The sequence below is a fragment of the Aedes albopictus genome, chromosome 2 (genome assembly GCF_035046485.1).
Source record: "Aedes albopictus strain Foshan chromosome 2, AalbF5, whole genome shotgun sequence".
Taxonomy (NCBI): domain Eukaryota; kingdom Metazoa; phylum Arthropoda; class Insecta; order Diptera; family Culicidae; genus Aedes; species Aedes albopictus.
In genome coordinates this window covers 246,397,445-246,424,304 of record NC_085137.1, presented here as the reverse complement: position 1 = coordinate 246,424,304, position 26,860 = coordinate 246,397,445, and the positions used below count along the sequence as shown (strand labels likewise).

General features: G+C 42.0%; 1 protein-coding gene across 4 annotated transcripts in view; it reads left to right on the top strand.

Annotated features, from left to right (window-relative positions):
* The window catches only part of LOC109622897 (dual oxidase), a 206,748-nt gene that overhangs the window by 65,316 nt on the left and 114,572 nt on the right, over positions 1–26,860 (top strand). Inside the window, exon 1 of one of the 4 annotated variants that reach the window (XM_062851445.1) lies at positions 26,471–26,794. The exons of 2 other annotated variants lie outside the window; for them this stretch is intronic. The gene's annotated coding sequence lies outside the window, so the exon portion shown is untranslated. Of the gene's footprint in view, positions 1–26,470; positions 26,844–26,860 lie in introns of those variants that run through there. One more of the 4 variants, XM_062851446.1, reaches the window with a different exon arrangement.

The following is a 26,860-nucleotide window of genomic DNA, read 5'->3' as shown; positions in this document are numbered from 1 at the left end:
GTAAACATATAGCCTTTCGGTACACCTTGGTGTACGAGAAAGGCAAAACCTTCTCTTTCGCTCCCGAATTTCTTTCGCTATCGGCTTTTGATGACATCGACGATGGAGCTCCACATTGGAGGCCACCATGCACGAATTATATACCGCAGGCATCTATTGATGAAGACCAGCAGCCATTGAGTGTTCTCCGCTGATACACACCAGGTTTCACTGTCGTTCAGCAGCACAGATTTCACGTTCGAGTTAAAATTCGGATTTTGGTGAGTCGACTGATCTGGTTGTTTTTACATACATTTCATAAACTCACAAAAGCAGCCCTCGCCTTCTTGATCCGTGCAACTATGTCGATCTTGGTGCCGCCATCGACCGCCATTTGGCTACTAAGATATTGGAAGCTTTCAACATTCTCCACTGATTGTCCAGCTACCGTAAAGCTGGAAGGGTTGACCATATTTACATTCAACTATTTGGTCTTGTTGACGTTGATGGTAAGACCTGCCGCTGAGGAGCGATTGGCAAGATCATCGATCTTGCTCTGCATATCAGAGCGCCGTTGAGCTAGGAGAGCAACGTCATCAGCCAATTCGAAATCATCTAGATGCTCCATGGTAATGGGCTGTCACAGCAACTCACGGTGAATCGCACCTACCAGGATCTCGTCGATTGCCTCACTCCAGCAATGACCCGGATGGGATCGGACAAAACACCGTTGTGCAAATATCGTCGGTTTCCTGCAACAGGGGCACAACTCAAAATTTGTCATTATTGAGATTTTCATGGCATATGATGAAAAACCATGCAAACTTTTATCTCACAAAGACCCGTTACAAAATTCGATGAGAAACGCGAGATTTTGGCATTTTCACTAATTTTCCGCAATAAAGGCACAACTCAAAATCAGTCAACTTTTTCAATAGTCGATGAAAAATGGTAATCCAAAATTCATGAAACAGGTAGTCCTTCAGTCCCTTCCCATGATACAACATTCAAAATTCGTTTACTTCTTTCAAATGATGAGAGAAATAAGTGAATTTGCAGGAGGTGCTTCAAGATTGCCAATTTTCAAACGCTCATTCTGAAAATTCACATTTTTTGAGTTGTGCAGGAAACCGACGATATGTGAGTTATTGTGAGAACAATGGATGGTTTGTGATCTGGAACGTTCACTGATTACATCATTTAAAAATAGAACATCCACTTCTTTCCCTCTTAACTTATTGCACTACATGTGGTCTACGAAATTAGTGACCCCCGAACTGATCCATAATTGTAATACATATAGTTAACACAACAAAACTATTTAATTAGCGTGAAGTTAATCACGGAATTAACCCAACCATGACTAATTGTTAGCAAGTCGTTCGTGATCACTCAATCCCAACTTTTGCGGAAGTGTTTACCAAATTCAGAATCCTGGCAAAGTCAAATCGAGAAAAAAAAATCCATGCCCTCATGACTAAATTCCAACTCCAAAAATATTTCAGGTCAAAACAACGTTGGTAACACAGACAAACAGACGTAACACTTCAAACGATTTTCGATTCAAATCATAGTCACGGAAACATATTCGCCCAATGCTAAAAGAACTAAGTTTGGCCGACCATCAACTAGGTGGCGGTAGTGAGCAAACGTCAAACTCGAACAAAAACTATGCGAGCGCCACGGTTGGGCAGTTGGCCAACTATCAAATTTTTATGAAGACCGTTAATTCGGTGTACGATGGGAATTATCAGAGTGTTACGTCTGTTTGTCTGTGTTGGTAACCTAGTCCACGGCCGCAAAAACTGAGACTAACAATCAAGAACAAGTTCAAATTGGCCTAATGCTCTAAGCCCTCACTTACTATTCCCTTCCAAGCACTAGCTACTCAGTCAGCCGAAAACACACCATTTGAATATAATTGTTTTGCTCATAAAGGGATTAATTTCGTGTTTTGAGCTAGCGACGGTGGCAGCAGCGGCCTTGTTACCAATTCTAAATCATTAATTCAATTAAGACGATCGAATCAAACGCCGAACGATAGACCTAACAGGGCTAGGAAGGGGCTCCAGCTCCATCAGAGCGTTCCAAACAGTGAGCCTCTATCAATTAAGCATAGAGGAAGGCAATATCGAACGGTTGAAGAGAGGCGAAAAATGCGAACCTCAAGAATCGTGAGAAGCATAGAATGCAAATCAATCATAATTCATCGCCAAATTAGCGGCAAACAGGCTCCCCTCTAAGCACTCACACTCACGAATCGGTCCTAATCAATTTATTACTTTGTTTGAGCCCCGAGCCTGCCAAGCCAATACCGACCGGCGGCGAAAAGAGGATCGGGGGCGGACATTGAAAATTAGGGAAAACTCGACGGTCATCCATGCGCGATTGCGCCTTTTGTTTCGCTAATGACGACGACGCGGACACGACGGGCAGAAAGCATGAGTTTCATTTAAACGAGCCGCCGCCGCACCGCGATCGCTTTCAACAGATTTCAGCACCTCCAAGGGTCACGACGGCGCGAATTTTTCAATTTGGCGTGATTGATACCCTCACACTTGTGTGGTGGAAGATCAGATAATTGAACACTTAAGGAGACGATTTGCTCAGTCATGGTGCCTAAATGGATGTACTCATAGCTCTGAATATGATCCTATCGGAAATTGTTCTCGAATGGTTTTTGCAGAATTGAACTGAAATTCCTTTTTTTGGACACGGGCATGCTTGATCACTATTTTACAGTTTTGTATGAAAATGTATTCGAGTTCTGTACAAGTTTTGTCGGGTGTCTAAGTCACTACGACCAGTTGTGTCATGCGTTATTAGTAGGTTATCTACATATCATACATATCCAACTCTTTTACATATATTGATATCGTCCTCTTATGCTAGAACTAGGTAACTCAAAAATCATAGTTTCGAAAAAAACGACTTTGAAAATTTTATAGTTTTTCCTACAGTTGTTCCAAAGGTATGGAGCGTATAAAATAATTATTTTTTAGCATTGATTGCTGCTTCAGCTTCTACTCTTCCTGCTACAAGAAAAAAATTGAACTGTTTTGGTTTAAACCTTTGATAAAAACAATAAGGGGACTCACTAAACAGTTTAAATTGCTGCGTAAGCCATGATTTTCTGATTATTTGAAATGTTTCATGAAATTGCGAATGAAATAATCAAAGATTGCCTTGGTGATCGCGACGTTTAATCAGAATAAACTCTAATAAGCAGTTTACGCTTTTAAGTGAATCCCCCTAATAAATTTTTGAAAAAATGTCGAGTTACCTAGTTATAGCACTCAAAATACAACATAAATAATGGAGGAGCTGTTCTGAGATACCTAGTTTTTACCACTTTTCAGTTTTCTTGTTGCATTATGCAAATTTAAAAGGGTTGAGATATTGAAATTAACGTGTTATTACTGAATTTGCAAGGATGCCTGCTATATCACCACATGACTCTTCTAAATGTTCATAAAATAATCGTCTACGAACAATCACGATTTTTAACTAAATCAATACAAGTAAAATATTTTAAGTTTTTAGGACTAACATGAAAAACAGTAGTAGATTTTCAATCTACTAACAAAAGAATGCCTAGTAACTTTACCACGTCCAAACGTTCGATAGCTTTTAACCTGTGCGGTTGGAAATAGATATGATTTTCTTAGTTACCTAGTTATAGCACTCAGTTCTTGTATTTTACACTGAGATTCCTAGTTTTGAAAATTGTGAATATTTTCGTTTATAATCGTATTTCATTGGTCTGTAAATATATTATAGGGCTCAAAAAGCTCGATATGATAGTATATTAAACTTAAAAACGTCAAATTTCGAGTTACCTAGTTCTAGCATTAGGGGGACGATATGTTCAAAGTCATCGCTAGAATCAGAAACGAATTTGAAAAATTCGTTTACTTTGCTTTTAACTTCATTGCACAGTGTAAATCTATCATACTACGCATATCTATCACCATATGCCTCACAATCAGACACCAACGTGAACCTTCTGGCACACCGCTACAAGATATAAAACACTGAGACATCCCGGTATGATCTAGGTTTAATCAGTGGAACTTGGTCCACGCAGGAGCTGGAGCATCTACCACTTTCTCTCCCATATTTGAAACAGCAAGTACCATGCTTGTCTAAAAATAAAAGATGACTAACATTTATACACTGAAGATGCCTTGGGTCTCCAGTTAGCCTAGTGGTTAAGGCTATGGATCGCCAATCCAGAGACGGCAGGTTCGATTCCCGTTCCGGTCTGGAAAATTTTCTCGACTTCCTGGGCATAGTGTGTATCATTGAACTTGCCTCACAATATACAAACCCATGCAATGGCAGGCAAAGAAAGCCCTTCAATTGATAACTGTGGAAGTGCTCAAAGAACACTAAGTTGAAGCGAGGCAGGCCAAGTCCCTGTGGGGACGTAGATCCATAAAGAAGAAGAAGATGCCTGGAATAGCATATGCCTGGAAGGCAGCAATGCAATTGCTAGCCTTTTCTAGGGGACATAGCCTCTCGCGTTAGTCAACAGGCTACCCCACTCCATCGCCCAGGTGTTGTAGTCTCTACCGCTGGCGCTGACAACTAGACTCAATCCCACTAGTACGTTTGATAGACGAGAACTGCCCATCTGGGGGGGGAGCATAACAACTACAGTAGTACACCACGTTGATCTTCGCTATTGCAAAATCCTCGTGCGACGTGGAAATTATTTCCTGGACCAGAAAACGACCGTTTGTACAGGTCGCCACTAGCTTGATCTTCTCCGCTACTTAGTTCGCGTTATCGAGAGGGATGTAGTATGGGTCCGATAGTAGGGCGAGTTCTGTACTTGAATTCGAGACTGACTGCCACAGCAACTGTTGTGCGGCTTCACAGTGGTTCAGGTTTAGTTGTGTAACCTTTATTATCGTCGGTTGGTTCGACCTCCTCGCGTTTCTGGATGTTTAGGCCCGTCCGTCATGTGACCCTTGTTCGCCGTGCAAATCAGACATTTTGATTCCGAGTTGCACTCCCTGGCGAGGTGGCCTTTCACTCCGCACTTCCTGCAGAGTTTGCTCCTGTCGGGGTCTTTACACGCCCATGATTTCTGTCCTTGCTCGAAGCACTTGAAGCACGCAGAGATGTCCATATCCTCAGTGAGGGAAAGAGAAATAGAAAATACGCCACTCACGCTGTGCATCTGAACAGGAGCCCTTCTCTTATATGTGGAGCCACCACTGCGATTCGGATGCGCGCAAGCTTGGTGAGTAGAAATAAATCTCTTAGCTCCCTGAGCACTAGGCCACACAACAGTGCGGCGAGAGCGATTTAAAATTCTCTTCGGTGAAAGTGTAAAAAATCACCCGGGCGCGCGCTCCAGTGAGGTTTTTGCGCCAGAGTGCGCGCTGCGGTGAAACACCGGAGAGTTCTCGCCCCGGCGACACCATGGTGATAATTCGGTGACTGCTGGGTGAAAACACGGGAGAGCGCCGGAGAGCGATGCGCGCGAAAGAGTGAGCCACACTCGTTCCAAGTCGGACGAGCAAGAGCACGCACTAGCGCTTGGTCTACCTACCACCCAAAACAAGAGAAACTGGCTTCTTGGTGTGGTGAAAAATGTTGCTATCCCCAGCGTGGTCGATAAACTGACGCCGCAGTGAATCGCTACGGTGAAATGCCATCTCTGGAAGCACGCACTTTGATCCTGCTCAACAAACACCCTAACAGGAAGGTTAGGGTAGTGTTGGGTTAAGGCTGTATTCTACAACAAAAGTACAGGACTACTCTCTTCTCGACCCACTAAAACACATTCCTATGGTCTCCGGAACCACCAAGAAGGTATTGCTTCAGAGAGAGGGGCTGATGCACATCGCACCCTCAAGGTTAGCTGCGTAGCCTGCAGCAACGAACATCGATGACTCGCTTTGGAGAGTCCTTCACGGTAGCATGCTGGCGCTTAGACAGTTTCCCGAGTGGTCCTCGCTACCTCCTTTGTCCTCGGAAGGCGGGCAGGGTCAACCCCGCTCGCGCCCAACTGCTTGGCAGACATCAAGAACTGATGCCCACGTGCAACCCGATCTGACCTGCTGAAGGTAAGGGTATCACTACCCTACAGGCCCTATCAGCTGTACCAGGAAGTTGCTGACAGCAGGGTCTCCACCTGCCCCGACCCTTGCCGGGGACCCCTTTACAACCGCGGGCTCGGATCCAACCCAGTAGACCGACGCCACGACAGCACCACTACCGGGACATCCTCTCCGCGGCCACTCAATTACTGTAAGGGTCGATCTCGACCGCAGGGCACCGGTATGACCTTCGAAGCCAACTCCGAACCTCTGGACCACCTCTTGTACTGCATCTTGTGAACATCTGAACTATTCTCCGAGTCCACGTACCACCTTCTCTGTAGCTCCCAGACGATATGGGTGATAGCCGTTGAAACGGCGTTCCCGCCAAACTCATCCCTACGCATCCTCTGGACCAAATTGTCCGGAGTTGTGTCCTCCCCGCATGTGACAAGCATGCGGTCACACATTGTGCGAAAACGCGGGCATACGAACAAAACGTGTTCCGCCATTTCCTCTAAACCATTGCACACTGGGCATTCGGGAGAATCCGCATGCCCGAAACGGTGTAGATACTGTCGGAACAACCATGACCTGAAAGGACCTGTGTCAGGTGGAATGCAACTTCCCCATGGTGCCTATTAATCCAAGTATCTACCCTCGGTATCAACCTATGGGTCCACCTTCCTTTGGTGGAACTGTCCCACGCGCGCTGTTATTCGACCAAAGAGGCCATCCTGGCAGTCCTGCGTATGCCTCTTGTGCCGCGCATTTCGAAGCACTCCATGTCCTCACTGATAAGGATGCCAATAGGCACCATACCAGTAATGACGCAGAGAGCGTCGTCTGACACGGTACGGTACGCGCTCGCAACCCTCAGGCACAGTAGCCTGCAAGTACTTTCCAGCTTCTGTCGGTAGCATTTAGTACTTAGCGCGGTGCCCCACGCCGGGCCGCCATACTTAAGTAGCAACACTAGCCAGAAGCTTGCGCTTACTGGCGTACACCGCAGAGCTATTGGACATCATCCGGGACAGTGCCGCAATAGCTGTGGAGGCTCTTTTACAGGCATAATCGACGTGGATACTGAAGGTAAGCTTATCGTCGATCATCACGCCCAAGTGTTTGACGGAGCGCTTTGACAGGATAGTACACTCACCTACACTGATATCCGCTTGCTGCTCTGACAACCGTCACCTCAGTCTTGTGGGGAGCCAGCTCCAGTTTCCTGGACCGCATCCACGCCTCCACAACCTTGATCGAGTGGTCGGTAGTCAACTTCACCTCCTCGATCGCTTCACCGTAGACTTCGAGCGTAATGTCGTCGGCAAATCCGACAATCTCCACTCCCACTGGGTACTCTAACCTCAACACCTCGTCGTACATGACATTCCAGATCACCGGACCCAGGATGGAACTTTGCTGGACTCCTGAGGTTATGTGAAAGCACTTCCGACCCACCTCCGTGTCGTAAACTAGTACTCGATTCTGAAAGTAACTTTCGAGGATCGTGTACAGGTACCCGGGTATCCTAGACGCAAAAGCGCATTGGCAATACCAGATCAGCTGGCGCTATTAAACGCATTCCCTACATCCAGAGTCACTACCGCACAGAAACGAATTCCCCTCCTCTTAGACTCGAGTGCTTTCTCGGCGGTTTTTGTAACCGACAAGATAGCGTCTACGGTGGATCTCCCCTTCCGGAAGCCGTACTGATTACTCGAAAGACCATTTTCGTCCTCGGTGAACCTCAAAATTCTATTGAGGATGATCTTTTCGAGCACCTTCCACGCCGTGTCTATCAAGTATATTGGTCTATATGTCGACGGGTCTCCGAGTGGTTTCCCCGCCTTTGGCAGTAGTACCAGGCTCTGCCTCTTCCAAGCTTCTGGGAAAACTCCCTCGTCCAGGCATTTCTGCATAGCCGACCTGAACATCTCGGGAGCCTCTGCAATAGCTACTTTTAAGGCCAGGTTCGGAACTCCGTCCGGACCTGGGGCCTTACCTACGCTAAGGGACTTTGTTATCCCCGCAAGTTCCACTCGATTGCGGTGGTATCGGTGACCCTCTCCTCATCGCAAGCCCCAGTCCCCGGCAGTCCTACGAAAGGAGGCCAAGGACTAGGATCATGACGCGGAAAAAGCCCTTCGATGATCCCCTCCAACATCTCTGGAGATTGCTCTGTAGGAGCCATTACACCTCTCGTCTTGGCCATAACGATCCTGTAGGCATCATCCCAAGGGTTCGCAGTGGCACTCTGACAGAGACCCACAAAGCAGGCCTTTTTGCTTGCTCTTATCTCGATCTTAAGCGCGGCTTTTGCAGGAGGAAGCTGTCCGTTTGGTGGGCCACTCTTCTCTGATCGTATCAGCCGCACCCCGCTTTTCGACCAAGAGATCATACCCTTCAGCAGGCCCTGTTTAGGGCTGATGGTAGATAATCCGCCCGCTCTTGTAGCCGATCAGACGTTCGGCAACTACCAGCATTTTTGGTAGTCCGCTCCTGTTGCGATTCAGCGCCCGCGTGAGGTCCGTGCCGGTCATCTGTGCTTCTTGGCCGGCGCTGCGCCGCCTCGTGCTCCTCCCGTTGAACCTCCTACCTTCTGCTCACTGGTGGGTACGCCAACTCCTCGTAGTGGCGATCTCGCCAGCCCTCCTCGCGCGAACGGGTTCAACACCGTTCCCTCTGCCTCATCATTCTCGATCACATTGTTGTTGTTGTTGTTGTTGTTGTTGTTGTTGTTGTTGTTGTTGTTGTTGTTGTTGTTGTTGTTGTTGTTGTTGTTGTTGTTGTTGTGTTGTTCATGGATTTGGTAAATGTTTCTGTTGGGTCTCCCTTAGAGCCGCTGTTCCTCATTGCAAATGAAGTAGTCGCCAATGATCCAGTTGAATATCTATGCAAGCAGGGAAGCCACCAGAGGGTTGGCCCGGACCCTTATGGGTACTGAGCTCAGAGCCGCATCAACGTTAATCAGATGTGTTTATCTGAACCTATTTCCACCCAGTTAGTTGCCTAAGTTGGGCACAGGTCAAAAACGTACTTTAAACCTCCTTAGATGATAGGTTTTTCGCACCACGATGGCGTTGTGCACGTTCAGCGTGCCTGTCTGGGTCATATTGAACCCCAATATCTTACCAGGGTTAAGGCCACGCCACGGTTTATGGGACGGAAGGCAGCGCTGACATTAGCCCATCCGCCGTTTCAAGTCAGTGTCGCGGAGGTAGAGATAGGAGTTGCTGGGCAGAGAATCATGAATCTCAATGGCTCGTAGTCTTATTGTATCATCTAACATTTTCTTGCTCGGTTGAAATTGTTCTTGAATTTGTATTATTTTTTACAGTGGCCACTGTCTGGTATAAATCAACTTATATTGTTCATATTCTTTGCTCAGGGAAGTCGATAAAATTTCTATTATATAAAGTCTAGAACATCGCATTGCGAAATAGTTGCGCCGTTCAACCGTTTGAACTATATGAATGAGCCCATCTTGATCTGTTCAGTTCCAAACATTAGCAATCCAAAATTAACCTTCAATCAATGAACAGTTAATCGGCAACATCTAGCACTGCGACCTCTCAAACCTCAAGCTCAAATAAGTGGCATACGCCTCTTGGCCTGCCACAGCCGAACCGCACTGACTGCATTGCGTCGAACAACGGCAGAAAAAGAAAACGACCTTGAATGGAACGTTGCCGGTCGTCGTCGCCGAGTCTTGCGTTGCAATTTTTTTTTGTGGGTCTCGTCTATACCAATCTCCCTCGTTATAGTCAGACGGAGGTACCACCCCCTGCTCGATGCAACGAGCTTCAGAGATGACTATCCAAGTCAACAACCAACCGGTGAATCAATTACGGTGGTGTTGTTTTTTTGTCATGCCTAATCTCCGGCATGAAACGGCGGTTTTGTCCATAGAAAGCCTTTGGGCGAATTGCTATGAATTTTTAGTATGCTTTGGGTCCATCAGACTGCGAATGAGCACTTCCTGGTACATATCTGCCGGTATCGGCGGCGGCGGCGGCGCACTAAGGGGCGTTTGGCCAATCTAGCTGGCCATAAGTCATTTTTCAAAATCGCTCGTATTGTGAAGATGTGTACTGAATATGACACATGGATAGTTGTGGAATAATGCCCTATACTCGAATATCCATCCAACAAACCTATACAAGGTCTGCTTTAGGTCAAAGCTAGGGTTGAGGAATTTTACAATTTTTGAGTAAAGTTTGTCTCTGGTTGTTTGAATATGTTTTCAGTTTTTTAACCGCACAGTCAGTTTCAATAGACAAAATATACCACAATCGTTGCAACGAGGTGATAAAACCATTCATGTTTTCAAAATTTGTATAGTTTCTTACTTTGGGGCTCCCTTATGTGAAAACAAGCAAAGAAACATCTGCAGTTTTTGATTGCTGGCGATTGCTGGGTCGAGACTTCCTATAACACAAGCACTTACATCCTTTTTGAGCCTAATAGAAAACCCAGCTGCGTAAAAGTGCGTACTTTTAAGTAATCAACGTTTTTCTGAATGAAAGCTATTGAAGAAATTGTAATTTCAGGGTCATTGCATACTTTAAGGCGTATTACAGTCTTTGGGGATAGCCGTCTGATTTTTCAAATTTAGTTCTATTTCATCAGAACCCATTCAGTTAAGCGTTTGAAGGGCATACAGTGATTCTATTTTGTTTGATTAACCAAAAATAAATGTCAATTAATTTAAAAATTGTTTAAAATGGGATTATAGAACAGGTTGAAACTGTTAACAAAGGAAAACACATCTACGAATTTTACTTTTGGCTTAAAAACTCTAAGTTAACTTCTTTTCCATCGAAATAATTTTGAGATGGAGTTCTTTACTTATAATTTTTTATCCTCGTATACATTTTGCTGAACTGATCGTTGAAATGATAGTTATTACGTAAAGTATGCAATGCTTCACGAGTTATGAAGGTAATCGTAATATAAGGTGACACTGATCATACCTATCAACTTTTAGCAACAACCATTGCATAAAAGTGAAAGTTACACGTTTCATATTATTAAAACAAGTATTGGTTTACTCAGTACATATTGAACTAATGCAAGAATCTATCAATATTTTTTTTGTGTTTTTAAATGAGAAATGTCTTCAATAAACAATGTTCGTTTATGTAAAAAATACCCTGACAGGTAAAATGCAGCTTCCCTTAATTCGAATTTGTTGTCAAAATTCTTACATGTGATGTACTTTTGGAGTTATTTGATAAATAAATTTCTCTAAACCGTGGTTTACGCCTAAAGGTAGGCAATTTCATAAAAAAGTGAAAGGCTACCTTTAATATATCAATTATTTAATTGAAAAGGGTATTTGTAACTGTGTGAATCATGCAAATTGCATTCAAATGTCGTTTATGTAGTGTTTCAATGCTAATTGCGAATTAGATATGTGAAAATCCCCTGAAAATAATATTGGCCAGCTAGATTGGCCAAACGCCCCTTAGTGCGGCGGTGACCCGCTGAAGACGATTGTGGTGGATTGTTTTTTTTTCCTTCTTACGATTATTGCGGCGATTGGCTTTCGATGAGCGAAGCGTGCAATCGGACATCAAACGGTAGTGCACAAGTTGCGAAACAGCAGCGGCGATGATACTCAAAAGAAAGTATAAATTCATCTGGCAAACCGATGCGATTACACGAGTTAAAGGAGATAAAAGTGAAATCAAGAAAACTTGTGGAACCAATGAATGGGAGAAAATTGTTCGACTAATTTACTACACTTGTTTATACGTTGTATATTGATTTTGAACTGATAGCATAACATACCATACCATCTCTTTTCGTTTGGAAAAACTGTCATGCATAATGATCAAAACTTATCATCATTGATACTCGAAACTTTTGCAAAACACCACTGACCTTATTTTTATTTGTTTCTTTTATTTTCAGATTACTTCATGTCGGTGACCTTTGAGGTGTACGCTGATAACGAACCATTTTTCCAACCGGTTCGATTGCTTGGAGCATATCGACTTGCATAATTCAGCAGAATTACCAATGAAAGTGTTTATCCATTATAGCATTTTTTTTGCTCTATACCAGTGCGGCGAGATGGAAGCAACCCGATAAGTAGAGATAAATAGACGTCTCTTGCATCGTTTATGTTCTCATTTATCATGAGGATTCCCTTAACGAATTGTCTCGTTTTTAGCAACAAATGAGGTGGTTTTGTCCCTTTCGTTAATGGTGACCTTCGATTGATTTCTTCGTATTAAGTGAGCATAATTATTCACTGTGACGGCAAAATGTTGTTCCCACTCATTTCCATCGAACACGTTTATATAGTGATTTTTTCCGTATTTCCTCAGATGATTGGTGATTTGGTCAAGTTTTTTCCGAGACTCAAGAGTTTTCCAGGACTTTGTCTATAAACTTCTGCAGTTACATATTAATTATTGAATATCTGTAAGTCTTGTAGAAATAGTGCCCCAAAGTTCACCCGGAATAATTACAATAGTTCAAAACAAATATTCTTTTAGGAATTTCTGTACATATAACGAATTTATTTAGGAGTTTCTAGGAGCAACCATTACCCAGCTAGTTCAAGCAAGATTGAAGGCTCTTCAAAGACATTCTCCAGGAAAAACTTGTAAATGAATTTTAAAACAACCTTTGCGTTTGTACAATATTAACTTTTTTCCAGAAAGATCCTCATAGATTTTCTGACAATTTCTTTGAGAACATTTCCGCTGAGTAAAATTTTGATGACCAATTAGCCTTGTATAGATATTTAGTATCGTCAAAAAATCTAATACTTCCTATATGGGTCATTCCACGCGAAGTGACCGACCGCTTGCAATCGACCATCACGGATTTGAACCAAATTTGGCTGAAACATTTGTTTAGATGGAAAAAGAAAAAATCCAAATTTTGGTGCCGATCGGATAACCCCTCGGCCCGTGGCAGCACCCCTCGTTTTGGCCGATATGAAAATTATCCTCTCTTTCTTTAATTTTTATCGTTGAAACGATTGCACCTACACATTTTCGACCTTCGGCTTTATTAAAGGAAATCGATCAGGGAATCCAGAAAAAATATTATTTTTTTGGTACAGTGTTGCCAGATATCATATTTTTCAATTTTAAAACTAAAAATCGATTTTTCTCAAAATACGTTTATTTTGATTTTAAAAATTTTGATTCCATCGTGTTTATCAGACGTTTTTCTATCGAAAAAGCTTAACTCCCCAAAGTAATTTGCGTCGTTCCTGAGATATAGCGTTTTTAAGAAAAAATATTCATTTTTTTTTCATATAAAGTATCATATAAACTCAGTGCAGTTTATAAATTTCGTAAAAAAAACATTGTTCGATGCCATATAATCACGTTTTGTGCTGATTTGAACAATATCGAGTATAAAAAGGATTAAAAAAATTGTGACAGTGTTGCCAGTTTACCTTTTTTATTATACCATGAAACCTAACCTTCAAGTGTTTGACAATGTACAGGTCATTCTGAAAATGCGCACCATGTGTGTTGCAAGATGTTCGAACAGGATAAAAACAATACACTTCTTCTCTAACGGCTCTGCTGTTGACCTTTTCTTCACAGACAAACAGACGTAACACCTAGAAAATTTTTCGAGAAAATCCATCGCCTAGTTCACACTAGGTGAAACGTCTAACGCTTAGAAAAATGATGTGCGCACCACTGGTTGTGAAAGCTACAACTATAAAGGTTTAAAAAGATCGTTAAAACCGTGGTCGTTGGAATTTTTCCAATGTTACGTCTGTTTATGGTCCTATTTGACAAAATTACCCGATAATTGACAGTTATTGTTAGTTTGATAGTTAGCAATAAAAAAATGGTTTATTGGAAAAGATGAGGATAAATTGTTAAAATATAAAATGTATCTATTGTGAAATTCATTTAAATTGTCATTTTATTCATTTCAACGATGTTGTAGATGGAAGTGTTGCCACACATGTCATTTTTATTGTAAACATCTAATTTACACAATATTACATAACACCAATATTAGATAACACCAAATAAAAACAAATGATTTCTGTTTTTTATACATAACGAGAACATTTGGCAACACTGCATGAGTATGAACATAGATGGCAACACAATTCATAATTGCTACTCCATGGTTAACCGCAGCAAACGATTGTCGCTATAGTTTGTGTGTTTGCTTATCAGCGACGACAGCAGCTACTTCGATCACTCACCAGCAGTCTTCACCATTCGCCATTCATTCATTCGCTTGCGATCAAAACTGCGACGAACGGCAACGAATATCCATGTCAAGCAACTTGCGCATGGCTTTCCACTGGTGATGGGGTTTCGTGCTTGATCACGACAATCCGTTTGCTGCATCTTTCTCGATTCGATTCAGCAAAAAGGAGTGAATATGAATGGAGAGAGGCGAATATACCGATCCTTAATATGATACTATACATTGTCGATTTCGGAGTCATCTATAATTGATCGAACAATCGATTTGATTTATCGGAATTAACATTCGCGTACAACCGATCTCTTTTCCATGCAAAAAAGCCTAAGAAAAGTAGGCTCTAGGGAGCAAACGGCACTAATCCATTTCACTCAGAAATTTCTGTTCATTCTTCGCCACGAGACAAAAACTCATACCATATGCAATCACATCAATAGACAACACAATACCCAACACTGTTCTTCACTTCTCTGCCTGGGACAATAAAAGACATGATCTATTATTCGGCAATCCAGTAAGGGTAAACGCAATACCCGCACCTATTGTTTGCATTTCCGCTAAATACTAGCATACTTGGCAACACTGCCGTAAAAATCAATCAAAAGATATTTTTACAGGGATTTTTATAAGGAGTTGGACCTTCGAATATAAAATAAAAATACTGAAGTCTGAGCTACCAGTCGCGCGACGATGCGTAGTATCTAATATTATCTAATTCCAAAGGATATCAAACTTTATATTTTATCAGGTTCAGCTTCTAAAATTGGGTCATTGAATGTAGTTATATCGAAATTACATTTTCAGCACTGTTGCTTATAAATACACTCATCAAATGTTTTCCTGAATATATTTTACGTCGATGTTGCCAAATGTACTAAACCTGAATAAAAAATACTTTTCATACTAATGTTCTAGTAAAATTAAGATTTCTACAATAAATATTACATATTTGGCAGCACTTCTGTTCAGATAATGTTAAAATATATGAAATTTGTTTAGAATTGATGATCTCAATCTCAGATACATTTTTTTTAGTTCAACTGGTTATGCTAGTCCATTACGATAGACTCATAATTGATGAACTGGCAACACTGTAACATTTTTCAATCCTTTTTATACTTGATATGTTTCAAATCAACACAAAACGTCTTTGTATTGCATCGAACAATTTTTTTTGCGAAATTCATTAACTGCACCTGATTTTATATGATAATTTATATGGAAAAAATGAATATTTTTTCTTAAAAACGCTATATCTCAGGAACGACGCAAATTACTTTGGGGAGTTAAGCTTTTTCGATAGAAAAACGTCTGATAAACACGATGGAATCAAAATTTTTAAAATCAAAATATACGTATTTTGAGAAAAATCGATTTTTAGTTTTAAAATTGAAAAATATGATATCTGGCAACACTGTACCAAAAAAATAATATTTTTTCTGGAATCCCTGAACGATTTCCTTTAAAAAAGCCGAAGGTCGAAAATGTGTAGGTGCAATCGTTTCAATGATAAAAATAAAAGAAAGAGAGGATAATTTTCATATCGGCCAAAACGAGGGGTGCTGCCACGGGCCGAGGGGTGATCCGATCGGCACCAAAATTTGGATTTTTTCTTTTTCCATCTAAACAAATGTTTCAACCAAATTTGGTTCAAATCCGTGATGGTCGGTTGCAAGTTTCCACATTTTCTCGGTCACTTCATATGGAATGACCCATATTGGTTTTATGATGGTTTCAATATCCTCCTCTAGTCTAGATATCTAGTCTGCGCATCCTTGTCAGAATCATCATCCGAGCAGAACTAAAATTGACAACATTGAATAGTTTTGGAATTTTCACCGAGTTTGTGTCAAGGCCGGTCTTTTTCCTAAAAAAAAACTGATGTTTTCTGTTTTCCGAAGCTTATTATCTTTGGGAATATTACTTGAAACTTCTTCTGGGTATCATCCATAAACTCCTTCTGGGGATTCCTACTGAAACCCCTTCTAGGAATATCTACTGAAAATTCTTCTGTGGATTTCTACAGATTCCTCAGTGATTTTCTTCTGGAAATTTTTCCAGATTCCTTTAGAAGTACCTTTAGGGATATCTACAACTGTTTGATCTGGGATTCCTTCTAGGGCTCAAATCAGCATTTCAGTATTCTCACAAAATGAACTTCAGAAAGAATTCATGGAGAAATCATAGAAAATAACTCTTGGAGGATTCCCACTAGGAAATCCTGGAGGATTTCTTCAAAGAACTCCCAGAAGATCCTCCCAGAAGAACTGTTTAAGGACTCCCACGACGAAGTTTTAGGAAAGATGTTGCAGAGTAAATCGTGTAACACGGTACGGTACCTGCTCGCAATCCTCAGGCACATCAGCCTGTAAGTACTTTCCAGCTTACCACGGTAGCTTTCGGTACTTAGCGCCGTGCCCCACGGCCGGCCGCCATAACTTGGTATGGCCATAGTCACACTAGCCAGAATCTTTTGCTTACTGGCATACACCGCAGAGCTATTGGACAGTGCCACTATAGCTGCGGAGTCTTTCCACTACACTGACCACCGCTTGCTGCTCCGACTTCCGGTTGTTCACAACCTCAGTTTTGTGGTGAGCCAACTCCAGTTTCCTGGATCTCATCCACGCCTTTACAACCTTGATCAAGCGGGCAGTAGTCAACTCCACTACTTCGATCGATTCACCGTAGACTTCCAGCGTAGTATCGTCGGCAAAGTCGACGATCTCTACCCGCATCGGGAACTGTAATCTCAACACCTCGTCGTACATGACATTCCATAACACCGGACCCAGGATGGAACCTTGCGGGACTCTTGAGGATATGTGAAAGCACTTCCGACCCACCAACCTCTATGTCGAAAACTAGTACTCGATACTGGAAGTTATTTCCGAGAATCTTGTACAGATACTTGGGTATCGCCAGACGCAGGGGCGCATCAGCAATAGCCGGCCAACTGGCGCTATTGAACGCGTTCCTTACATCCAGAGTCACTACTGCACAGTAGCGAATCCCCTTCTTCTTGCGCTGGAACGCTATCTCGGCGGTTTTTGTTACCGACAGAATGGCGTCTCCGGCGCCCTCTCCTTCCGTAAGCCGTACTGCCAACTCGAGAGATCATTTACACCCTCGGTGTGCCTCAACATTCTATTGAGGAAGATCTTTTTGAGCACCTTCCCGCCGTGTCGATCAACCATGTTGATCTTTATGTCGACGGGTCTCCGGGTGGTTTTTCCGCCTTTGCCAATAAACCAGGCTCTGCCTCTTCCATACTTCTGGAATAACTCCCTCGTCCAGGCATTTCTGCACAGCAGACTTGAACATCTCAGGAGCCTCTGCAATAGCTACTTTTAAGGCCAGGTCACGGTGTGTTGAAACACGATTATTATCGAAGTTACATGAACCTAAAAACTTTTTTCGTAATAAGTTAGCCTCAACCGTATAGAAAAAGATTCTGGGGGGTAGAAAATCTTTCATCGGGGAAAATTGAAATAAAATGGATTTTAGTATTTTACCATTTTTTCCATATAAAGCTAGCAAAAACAATTAAGTCAATCTTCTCTTTGACAGACACCTTTCCAATAATTAATTTGAACATCCATAGAGTGAAGCAAATGTTGAACATTTTACAACGAATTATATGTTGTTTAAGGCGTTCGTTCTATGTGACCAGCCCACTAGAGTCTGCCAAAATCCATTTATCAGATATATGAATAGCGCATAAAGTCAATGCCCTCTATGTGAAGATTCTGCCTCTTATCTCTTGTTGAATTTCACTTACAACAAACTGCTAATGGATCATCCTTAAGTATAGACGTGATATATTGAATGCAAGTTCGATAACAATCGTATTTTAGCACAAAAATTCAAAATAACAAATATTGAACAAACCAGAAATACCACGAATCAGCTCATGTAGGCTGTAATTTATGCTGTAATTGGTGTTTGCTGATGGAAGATTGAGGAACGGATGAGATCTAAGACTACGTCAGCGTGTGTTGATGTGCAACATACCTAGAAGAGCGGGGCAATCAATGTTGCCTTGAAGAAGATCTCCAACAAAATAAACTTTGACCACATTGCGTCTCGCACTGAAAGATCCAAATTAATAAGCTGACAGTGACTCTTATAGCTTGTCAATGTTAGCGGATTCCTCCACCTGAGATGACGTAGCGCAAAACGGATATATTTACGCTGTACTCTTTCAATGCGGGGAATTTCATTGTTGTAATAAGAAGTCCAAACAACAACCGAGTATTCCAAGATGGGGCGCACTATATTACGTAGCCATTTAGAAGGGAAATTAGGCCGTTGGCATCGACAGGAACTACGGGTAATGTCTGAAAATTCACAAGTCACGTCTATACTTTAGGACGATGTGTTGTCATTGTAAGAGTTTGTTATGAGTAAAGTTCAACAAGAAATAAGAGGCAGAACCTTAATATAGAGGGCATTGAATTTATGTGCTATTCTGATATATCAAATTTGGCAGACTCTAGTGGGCTGGTCACATAGAACGAACGCATTATACAACTTATAATTCGTTGTAAAATGTTCTACATTTGTTTCACTCTATGGATGTTCAAATTAGTTATTGGAAAGGTGTCTTTCAAAGAGAATATTGACTTAACTGCTTTTGCGTAACACTAGCTTTATATGGAAAAACCCAGATTAATCCACCTAGTGGTGATAGTGCCTTTCTCGTCGAATATGTACTCAAGAGCCATAAGCCGAAGTGTTCCTGAATTCTGAGAATACTCAAGAACGGAACAAATCTCATTTTCTTCTTTTGTCACAGTGCTCGTTGACTTATCAATGGGGGAGTAGAGTTGATAAATAAATTATGTATTTAATGAAAAAAAAATACCCAAACAATTGAGCAAATTCGCTCAACTCATCGGATTGAGTAGGACATTTCCTGGAGGACTCTAATTTTACTTTGAAATTTAAATTTTTTCTGGTTAAGGGGTATTAGGGGCGTAATTGACACCCTAAACAAATGAGTACGTTAGGCCCGTATAACAGAGAAAAACTTAACATAATATTATTATCAGTTGGCTTACAATTTTAGTTTCTTTCCTACGTATTTCAATCATTTAAAGCAGGTAGAATGTCTTTATTGTAAAGAAATAATGAATGGTAAATCGTGTGTTTTTTAGGGCTGCCAGAGAAGGTACGGGGCGAAATGGACACCCATCGGGGCATAATGGACACCCCTGCATATTGTATGCTACCTAATTGTTTGATTAGATCGATCAGTTAAGTAATTTGCCCACGGAGATCGATACCACATATAAAATACTCCATCTTAGACGAGTTTACATAACATCAAAGTTAATTAAATAAACTTTGGGCTAAAATAATCCAATTGATTTTTTCCAAACACTCTTAAACGCCTAAGAGTATGCAATGCGCGCACATCCATTCGTAATTGCCAGTGTTCATTTCGCCCCAAATCTACTAGGGTGCCTGTACCAGTTATCGCACCACCTAAGAAAAACTATTTCTACAAAAATAATAAGAAGACCGACGAATGTAAACAATAAGTCAAATGATTGATTAGTTTTCATACTTAACAGGAAAAATATAAAATCGGTGCCAAAACTACTTTTAGTATTTATTACGGCGTGTGCCAATGATAGGAACCCTGTACCAGTTATGGATACATTTGTTAATTTGGGTTCCACTTCGCACTATTTACATGCATTCCTTATGGGATTTGCCATAACTGGTACACTATGGCGAAATAGGGTGCAAGGAGGCCGAAAAGTTAAGGAAAATGATTTATTTCTACCATAATTTGAGCAAATTGTAAAGTTTGAATGATTGCAATCATCTTTTGTGATCGTGATCTATTGTTCACGAATTTTTTCTTGTTGATTTGTGTCTGTAAAGGTTGAAAATCAACTATGGCGAATTTGAGGTACTATAGCCATAACTGGTACACTGAGCCTACAACATTGGAATTTCTATTTTGAGTAAATTCTAATCACAAATAAAATTCTTTATCCATAGCTAAATCTACGTATACATGCAGATAAGGTAGCTATTCGCTTGTTTTTATGGTGGACACACTCAAACACTCGTAATACCTTATTTGCTGCTGCATTGAAATTATAAGAATTTCACATATTCACAAACATATTTAAATTTCAATGATATTTAGGTTATTTTGGAGGCATATGAATGGTAAGGTACACCGGGGCAAGTTGAAACGGGTGGGGCAAGATGAAACGCGAAGTTTTGAAATAGATTTGAATACAATTTCTAAATTTTTCTTTCGCTAAAAGATTGTTGGAATCAAAAACTAAGTGTTATGGCATTCAAGTTGTTTACCATTAATGGATAACATCATGTTAACCCGCTGTTTCAACTTGCCCCGGTGTACCTTACTTTTGAAAAATAAAAAGATGACTTATGCATTAAAAGTTTAGCATAAAAGTCAACGGTTTCGACAAAAATAGAGGTGTCCATTATGCCCCGATCTTCCCTATTTATTTGTGCCCTTCCTCAAAATGATGAATTCCGAATAAAATTTCCAAGGGGGGCCCCTCTTGACTTGAGAGAAAATCGAAATTTATATCAGCCTTATTCAGAAAAGCAACAATTACACAGCGAAATAAAAAATAACTTTTTGTCTGTCTCAAGAGCAAACCTATGTATCTCCGAAGGATTTTGGGCCGCTGAATCTGAATCCGGGCTCAGATTTGCTCTAACACGTCACCATTTTGAGCTATACCTCAATTTATAGGACAAAATATGCGATTTTAGGCTTTTTTGACTGCAAGCCATTAAGCAAGGAAATATTTTTTGTAAGCAATCAAAAGGTTAATTGGTCAATTAACATATAAATTAACGACTCATGCAAAATATTTCGTTGATCAATTGATAAATTAACCTTTTGATTGCTTAAAAAAATATTTTCAAGCTTGATGGCTTGCAATCAAAAAAGCCCAAAACTGCATATTTTGCCCTATAAATTGAGGTATAGCTCAAAATTGTGACGTGTTAGAGCAAATCTGAGCCTGGATTCGGATTCAGAGGACCAAAATCCTTCGGAGACACACAAGTTTGCTCTTGAGACAAAAAATGTTGCGCTGTGTTATATCAAAGCCATAATCGGATTGGGAAACTTATTGATGGCTCATATTCCGAAGTTATGTATTATGTTAAACGTATAAGCAGGGCTGAAAAATATCAAATCTCTCAGTTGACTGCTTGACCACTTTTCACTAGCACTGGATGACGATCATTATCAAGATATTTCGGCAGTTTTTTTTCTGCACACTTTAGCCTTTATTTTATTATCATTAGTTATAAGATTTGTGTAAAATTTGACAAAAAAGTGCAAGCTAGTAAAATTTCTCATAATAAAACCCATTCAAAACAACGTTGGTTCATCCTACTGTATATTTTCGTCTCAGGAATCTAAAATGGTGTGATTTGACAAGATCGCTTTAATTTTTATTAAGATTTTGTTCTTTCACGCATATTTATCGCTTGCATTGATTTTGTTCACGTTCGTAATTTCAGCGATGTATCCAATTCTGATTCTGCAACACTGCTGGTAATCTTAGGTGTGGTCAGAGACTATTTTCTTGCTACCCGTTTATCTGGGCATTCTACATTTTTGATGATTTGATGTTTCATATGCATGGGTTTGGTTCACTTTTTTAACTGGCCACTTCCGGCGGGACACCTGGAACTGGTTCCGGAACACAACCGGGTCAGGTATGTTATTTGTGGACTGATTGGTAATTATCGGTGACAAATATCGGAAACAGCTTGTTAAGCGTTACGCGTTTCGACCTACTATTCTTCGGTCATCGTCAGACGCATTCAGTTGAATTCACCCCTTTAACATCGTCTTAATATTATAAGCGGTTCAGATGTGGTCTGAAACTATTTTCCTGCTTACCGTTCATCTGGTTATCGATAAAGCCGCCACTTGGTGTGTCACATGCATAGGTTTGGTTCAGTTTTTTTAATTGATCACTTCCGACGGGATACCTGGAACCGGTTCCGGAACACAACCGGTTCAAATACGGTATGAAACTATTTTCCTGCTAACCATTCATCTGGTTATCGAAAAAGCCGCTCTTTGATGTGTCGCATGCATGGGTTTGGTTCACTTTTTTAATTGGCCACTTCCGGCTGGACACCTGGAACCGGTTTCGGATCACAACCGGTTCAGATAAGGTATTTTCCGGCTTACCGTTTATCTGATTATCGAAAAAGCCGCTCTTTGATGCGTCGCATGAATGGGTTTGGATCACTTTTTTAATTGGCCACTTCCGGCGAGACATCCGGAACCGGTTTCGGAACACAACCGTTCAGATACGGTATGAAACTAATTTCCTGCTTACCGTTCATTTGGTTATCGAAAAAGCCGCTCTTTGATGCGTCGCATGCATGGGTTTGGTTCAATTTTTTAATTGGCCACTTCCGGCAGGACACCCGGAACCGGTTCCGGAACACTACCGGTTCAAATATGGTCTGAAACTACTTTCCTGCTTACCATTCAACTGGTTATCGAAAAAGCCACTCTTTGATGTGTCACATGCATGGGTTGTGTTCACTTTTATATTTGGCCACTTCCGGCACGACACCCGGAACCGGTTCCGGAACACTACCGGTTCAGATATAGCCTTAAACTATTTCCCTACTTCCCGTTCATCAGATAATCGAAAATGCCGTGGTTTGATGGGTCGCATGCATGGGTTTGTTGCATTTTCATATCTGGCCCCTTCCTGGGGTACCGATCCGGAACACCTAAATGGCCATAACTCCGGAACGGCTGGACCGATCCGAACCATTTTCAATAGGAAACAATGGGACCATATTCCGCGTCGAATGAACCGTCGGTCGTTAAAATCGGTTGATGTTTACTATCTAAAAGTTAGGTGACCTTTTTTGTACACACACACACACACACACATACGCACACACATACATACACACACACACACATACACACACACAGACATCATCTCAACTCGTCGAGCTGAGTCGATTGGTATATAACACTTGACCCATCCGGAGGCTCTATCAAATTTTCGTTTTTGGAGTGAACATATAGCCTTTCGGTACACCTTGGTGTACGAGAAAGGCAAAAATGGTAAAATACTAAAATCCATTTTATTTCAATTTTCCCCGATGAAAGATTTTCTACCCCCCAGAATCTTTTTCTACACGGTTGAGGCTAACTTATAACGAAAAAAGATTTAAGGTTCATGCAACTTCGATAATAATCGTGTTTCAATACACCGTGCAGGTTCGGAACTCCGTCCGGACCTGGGGCTTTACCTACGCTAAGGGACTTAGCTATCCCCGAAAGTTCCACATCGGTGACCCTCTCCTCATCGCCAGCCCCAGTCCCCGGCTGTCCTACGAAAGGAGGCCAAGGACTAGGATCATGACGCGGAAAAAGACCTCCAATGATCCCCTCCAACATCTCTGGAGATTGCTCTGTAGGAGCCATTACACCTCTCGTCTTGCCCATAACGATCCTGTAGGGGTCACCCCACGGGTTGGTATTGTCACTCTGACAGAGACCCTCAAAGCAGGCCTTTTTGCTTGCTCTTATCTCGGTCTTCAGCATGGATTTTGCAGCGGCGTGCAAATCGTGCTCGTTGCATCCTCCGGCCCGTTGGCAGGCGAGGCGCAGGTCCGCAATCGCTTGAGTCCACCAGTAAGCCGGTGGTCTCCCATTTCAAGGGTGGACTAGCCTAGGCATGGTCGCATTGCAAGCACACGGAGCACCGCTTCCAGCTCGTCGCCGTCTAAACCAAGTAGATTTTGCTCACGGCGGAGCGTCTCACTGAATACCCCTTCGTCGAAGTGTGATGTCTTCCATCTGTGAGGGCTTGGCCTCTTCCTTCTGCCTGTTGTTGTTGTAGTCGATACTGTAGCGAACCGCCAGGTGATCGCTGAGTGTAGCTATCATCTATTCTTCAGTTCAGTTCAGGCGACCACGAAGCCCTCATAGGTAATAGACACCAACTCTTGGACGGGGAATTTACCCGTCGTCTATATCACTGCCATTTTCCTGGACCCATCCGCGACCCAGTTGCAGTTGCCAGCGGGTATGGGTCCGCTATGATGGCGATATCCGTCGCCCGATCAGAAACCATCTGACAAAAGATTTGCTAAGCTGCGTCACAGTGGTTCAGGTTTAGCTGCGTTACCTGCACTGTAATTTGTTCACTGCGACTTTCTTGAAGGCCGGGTACCTTGGACCACCCGTGGTTCACGGATTTCTCGGTACAAACCAGACAAATGGGTGGACTTGTACGTCTTGTGCCTTATGGCCTTCGGCGCCACATCCCCTACACAGTTTGCTCCTGTCATGGGCTTTTCCAGTCCCATGATTTGTGTCGTGGATCCAGACACTTGAAATCAACATCCGCTCCGGTGGCTGGTGGAAGGTCATCTGACATACGCACCAGCTTTCCTTGATTTTCCCTACTTTCACGGCCTTTTTTTGTTCGCCACAGGTAGCTGAACCAAGGCTTCATATGTCCCTGCCGGCCCCTTCGGTAGCCGAACGGCTGCGATGGCCACCTGCATCTCACACTGTTACCGCAGTGCCATGGCGAGCTCACTTTGGTGACGTCGTCTAGGTTTTTCAGGCGCCCTTGCGTTCCTTGTCGCGCTTGAACTATAGGATCATTTCACCCGTGCAAGTACGCCTAATACTAGGCACGTCGGCTCCCAGGTCCACGAGCTTGGCGTCACTTCGCATCGCTTTCAGGACGTCCGAGTATTTAGACTGTTCGGTCTTGATGACGAGCTCGTCGCGTCTCAAGAGGTCTGAGTCTGTTGGAAAGGACACGCGACAGTTTCTTATACGCCAAAATTTAAAAGAGTAATCCCTCTATAATTGACACAATCTAGTCCGTGCTCTTTAACCGTTATGTGGCCAGCAAACTTTTTGCTTTTTTATACACCGTGTATTTTAAATGGGTGCTGGGTACCCGGGTACCCTGCTGGCCACATAAGGTTTAATGTAGATTGGGCACATGAGGCCACCTGGTTGGCAATTCTTTATCCTCCCAATTTTTTATAACAATCTGGTGGATTGATTGATGTAGCTGCTCGCTTCTGTTCCTAAAAAGTTCGAGTGAGATCCCGTCCTTCCTGTTTGTCCTGTTGTTCCTGTTTTCAGGGCCTTCTTAACCTCATTCAATGTTGGTTGTCCCACTGCAGTGCACTGCGTGACCTTCATCCATTATGTAAATGCTGTTCCAAGGCGCTACCATTCAACAAATCTTTGAAGTGTTCCTTTCACCTGGCTGCAATCATTGGTTTGTTTGTCAACAAATTTCCTTTCCGGTCATTTGCTCATGGCGGGCACTGGCGCAGTCTTGTGCCGCGTGCCGTTGGCTGTTGCATAAAACCTTCGCATATCGTGCCTGTCCATACTTTCCTGCGCTTCAGTAATCACACTCTTTTCGTGCCGCTGTTTTTTACTGCGGTGGATTCGTTTTACTTCTACTCTAGCCACTCTTGCCATTCCAGTACCGGCCACTGCATATCCATTACACTTTAATAGCACCGAGAACGCAGTCGATACTCCTCCATCAGCCAAAAAAATATTCATATAGGATATCAGAACTCACTTTGAACATTCAAACCACAATTCTGACGAACGTAGCAGCAAACCATGCTGCGTTTGTTTATATTGACTTTGCTCTATTGCATAAATTATTTTGGAATACAATTAGGACATCCTTCAAAAATATTTTTCTCCTCTTGATCCAGGAAAGCAACACTTTTTTGAAAATTTTAAAGAAAGAAATACGCATTTATCCGTTCCTTACCGTTGCTAACCATAGTTAGCAACGGATAAATGCGGATTTTTCCGGTTAGCAAAGGAAGTGTCAGATCATCAGATTATCCAAATCATTTTTACGACGGAGTTTTTGAGAATAAAATAAAAAAAAACTCGTGGTATGCCAAAAATATCTATGAAATTTGTAGTTCAAAATACTTTTTCAACACATTAAGGAGCAATTCTGCCATTAAAGATGCAATAATTTATCTAAAATTTCATCAGAACTAAATATTTGTTATAAATCCGTTTAGATAGGGTTGATAAATTTGAAAAATCCAATAATTGAGAAGCTGAACAAAAATAACAGGCAGATTAAATAATGTAAATTATTCTAACCCTACTGAAAAAGTCAAGCTTTTCAACGTGGACTACCTAAATAAGTTACCATGTCTCTATGCACTAATTTCTCTCAAATATCCCACAAGTGATCTTCATGCCCCATACAGGAGACCCCCTTTAGCTGTTCATCAGCAAAAACGATCTTTTTTACTCGCTGTAGTGTGTGTCGGTCGTAGCTCGATTGTTCATTGATTGCACACTGACGACCCCAACGAAGCCCGACCATAACGACTTTTGTTATCGATACCTACCCGTAGCGGAAAGATTATAAACAATCCGTCGACGACGACGGTTGATCCCGGTAGTTTTGGGGATTGCTTTCAAGTGCGCGGTTACTGTGTTGGCCTATCGAACGACCGGTGGTGGTGCGATTTCGGCGGTAATGGCTGGTGCCTAAACTTGCAAAAAGAAGAAAAAAGAGTTGTGGAGTATGGTCGTTAAACCA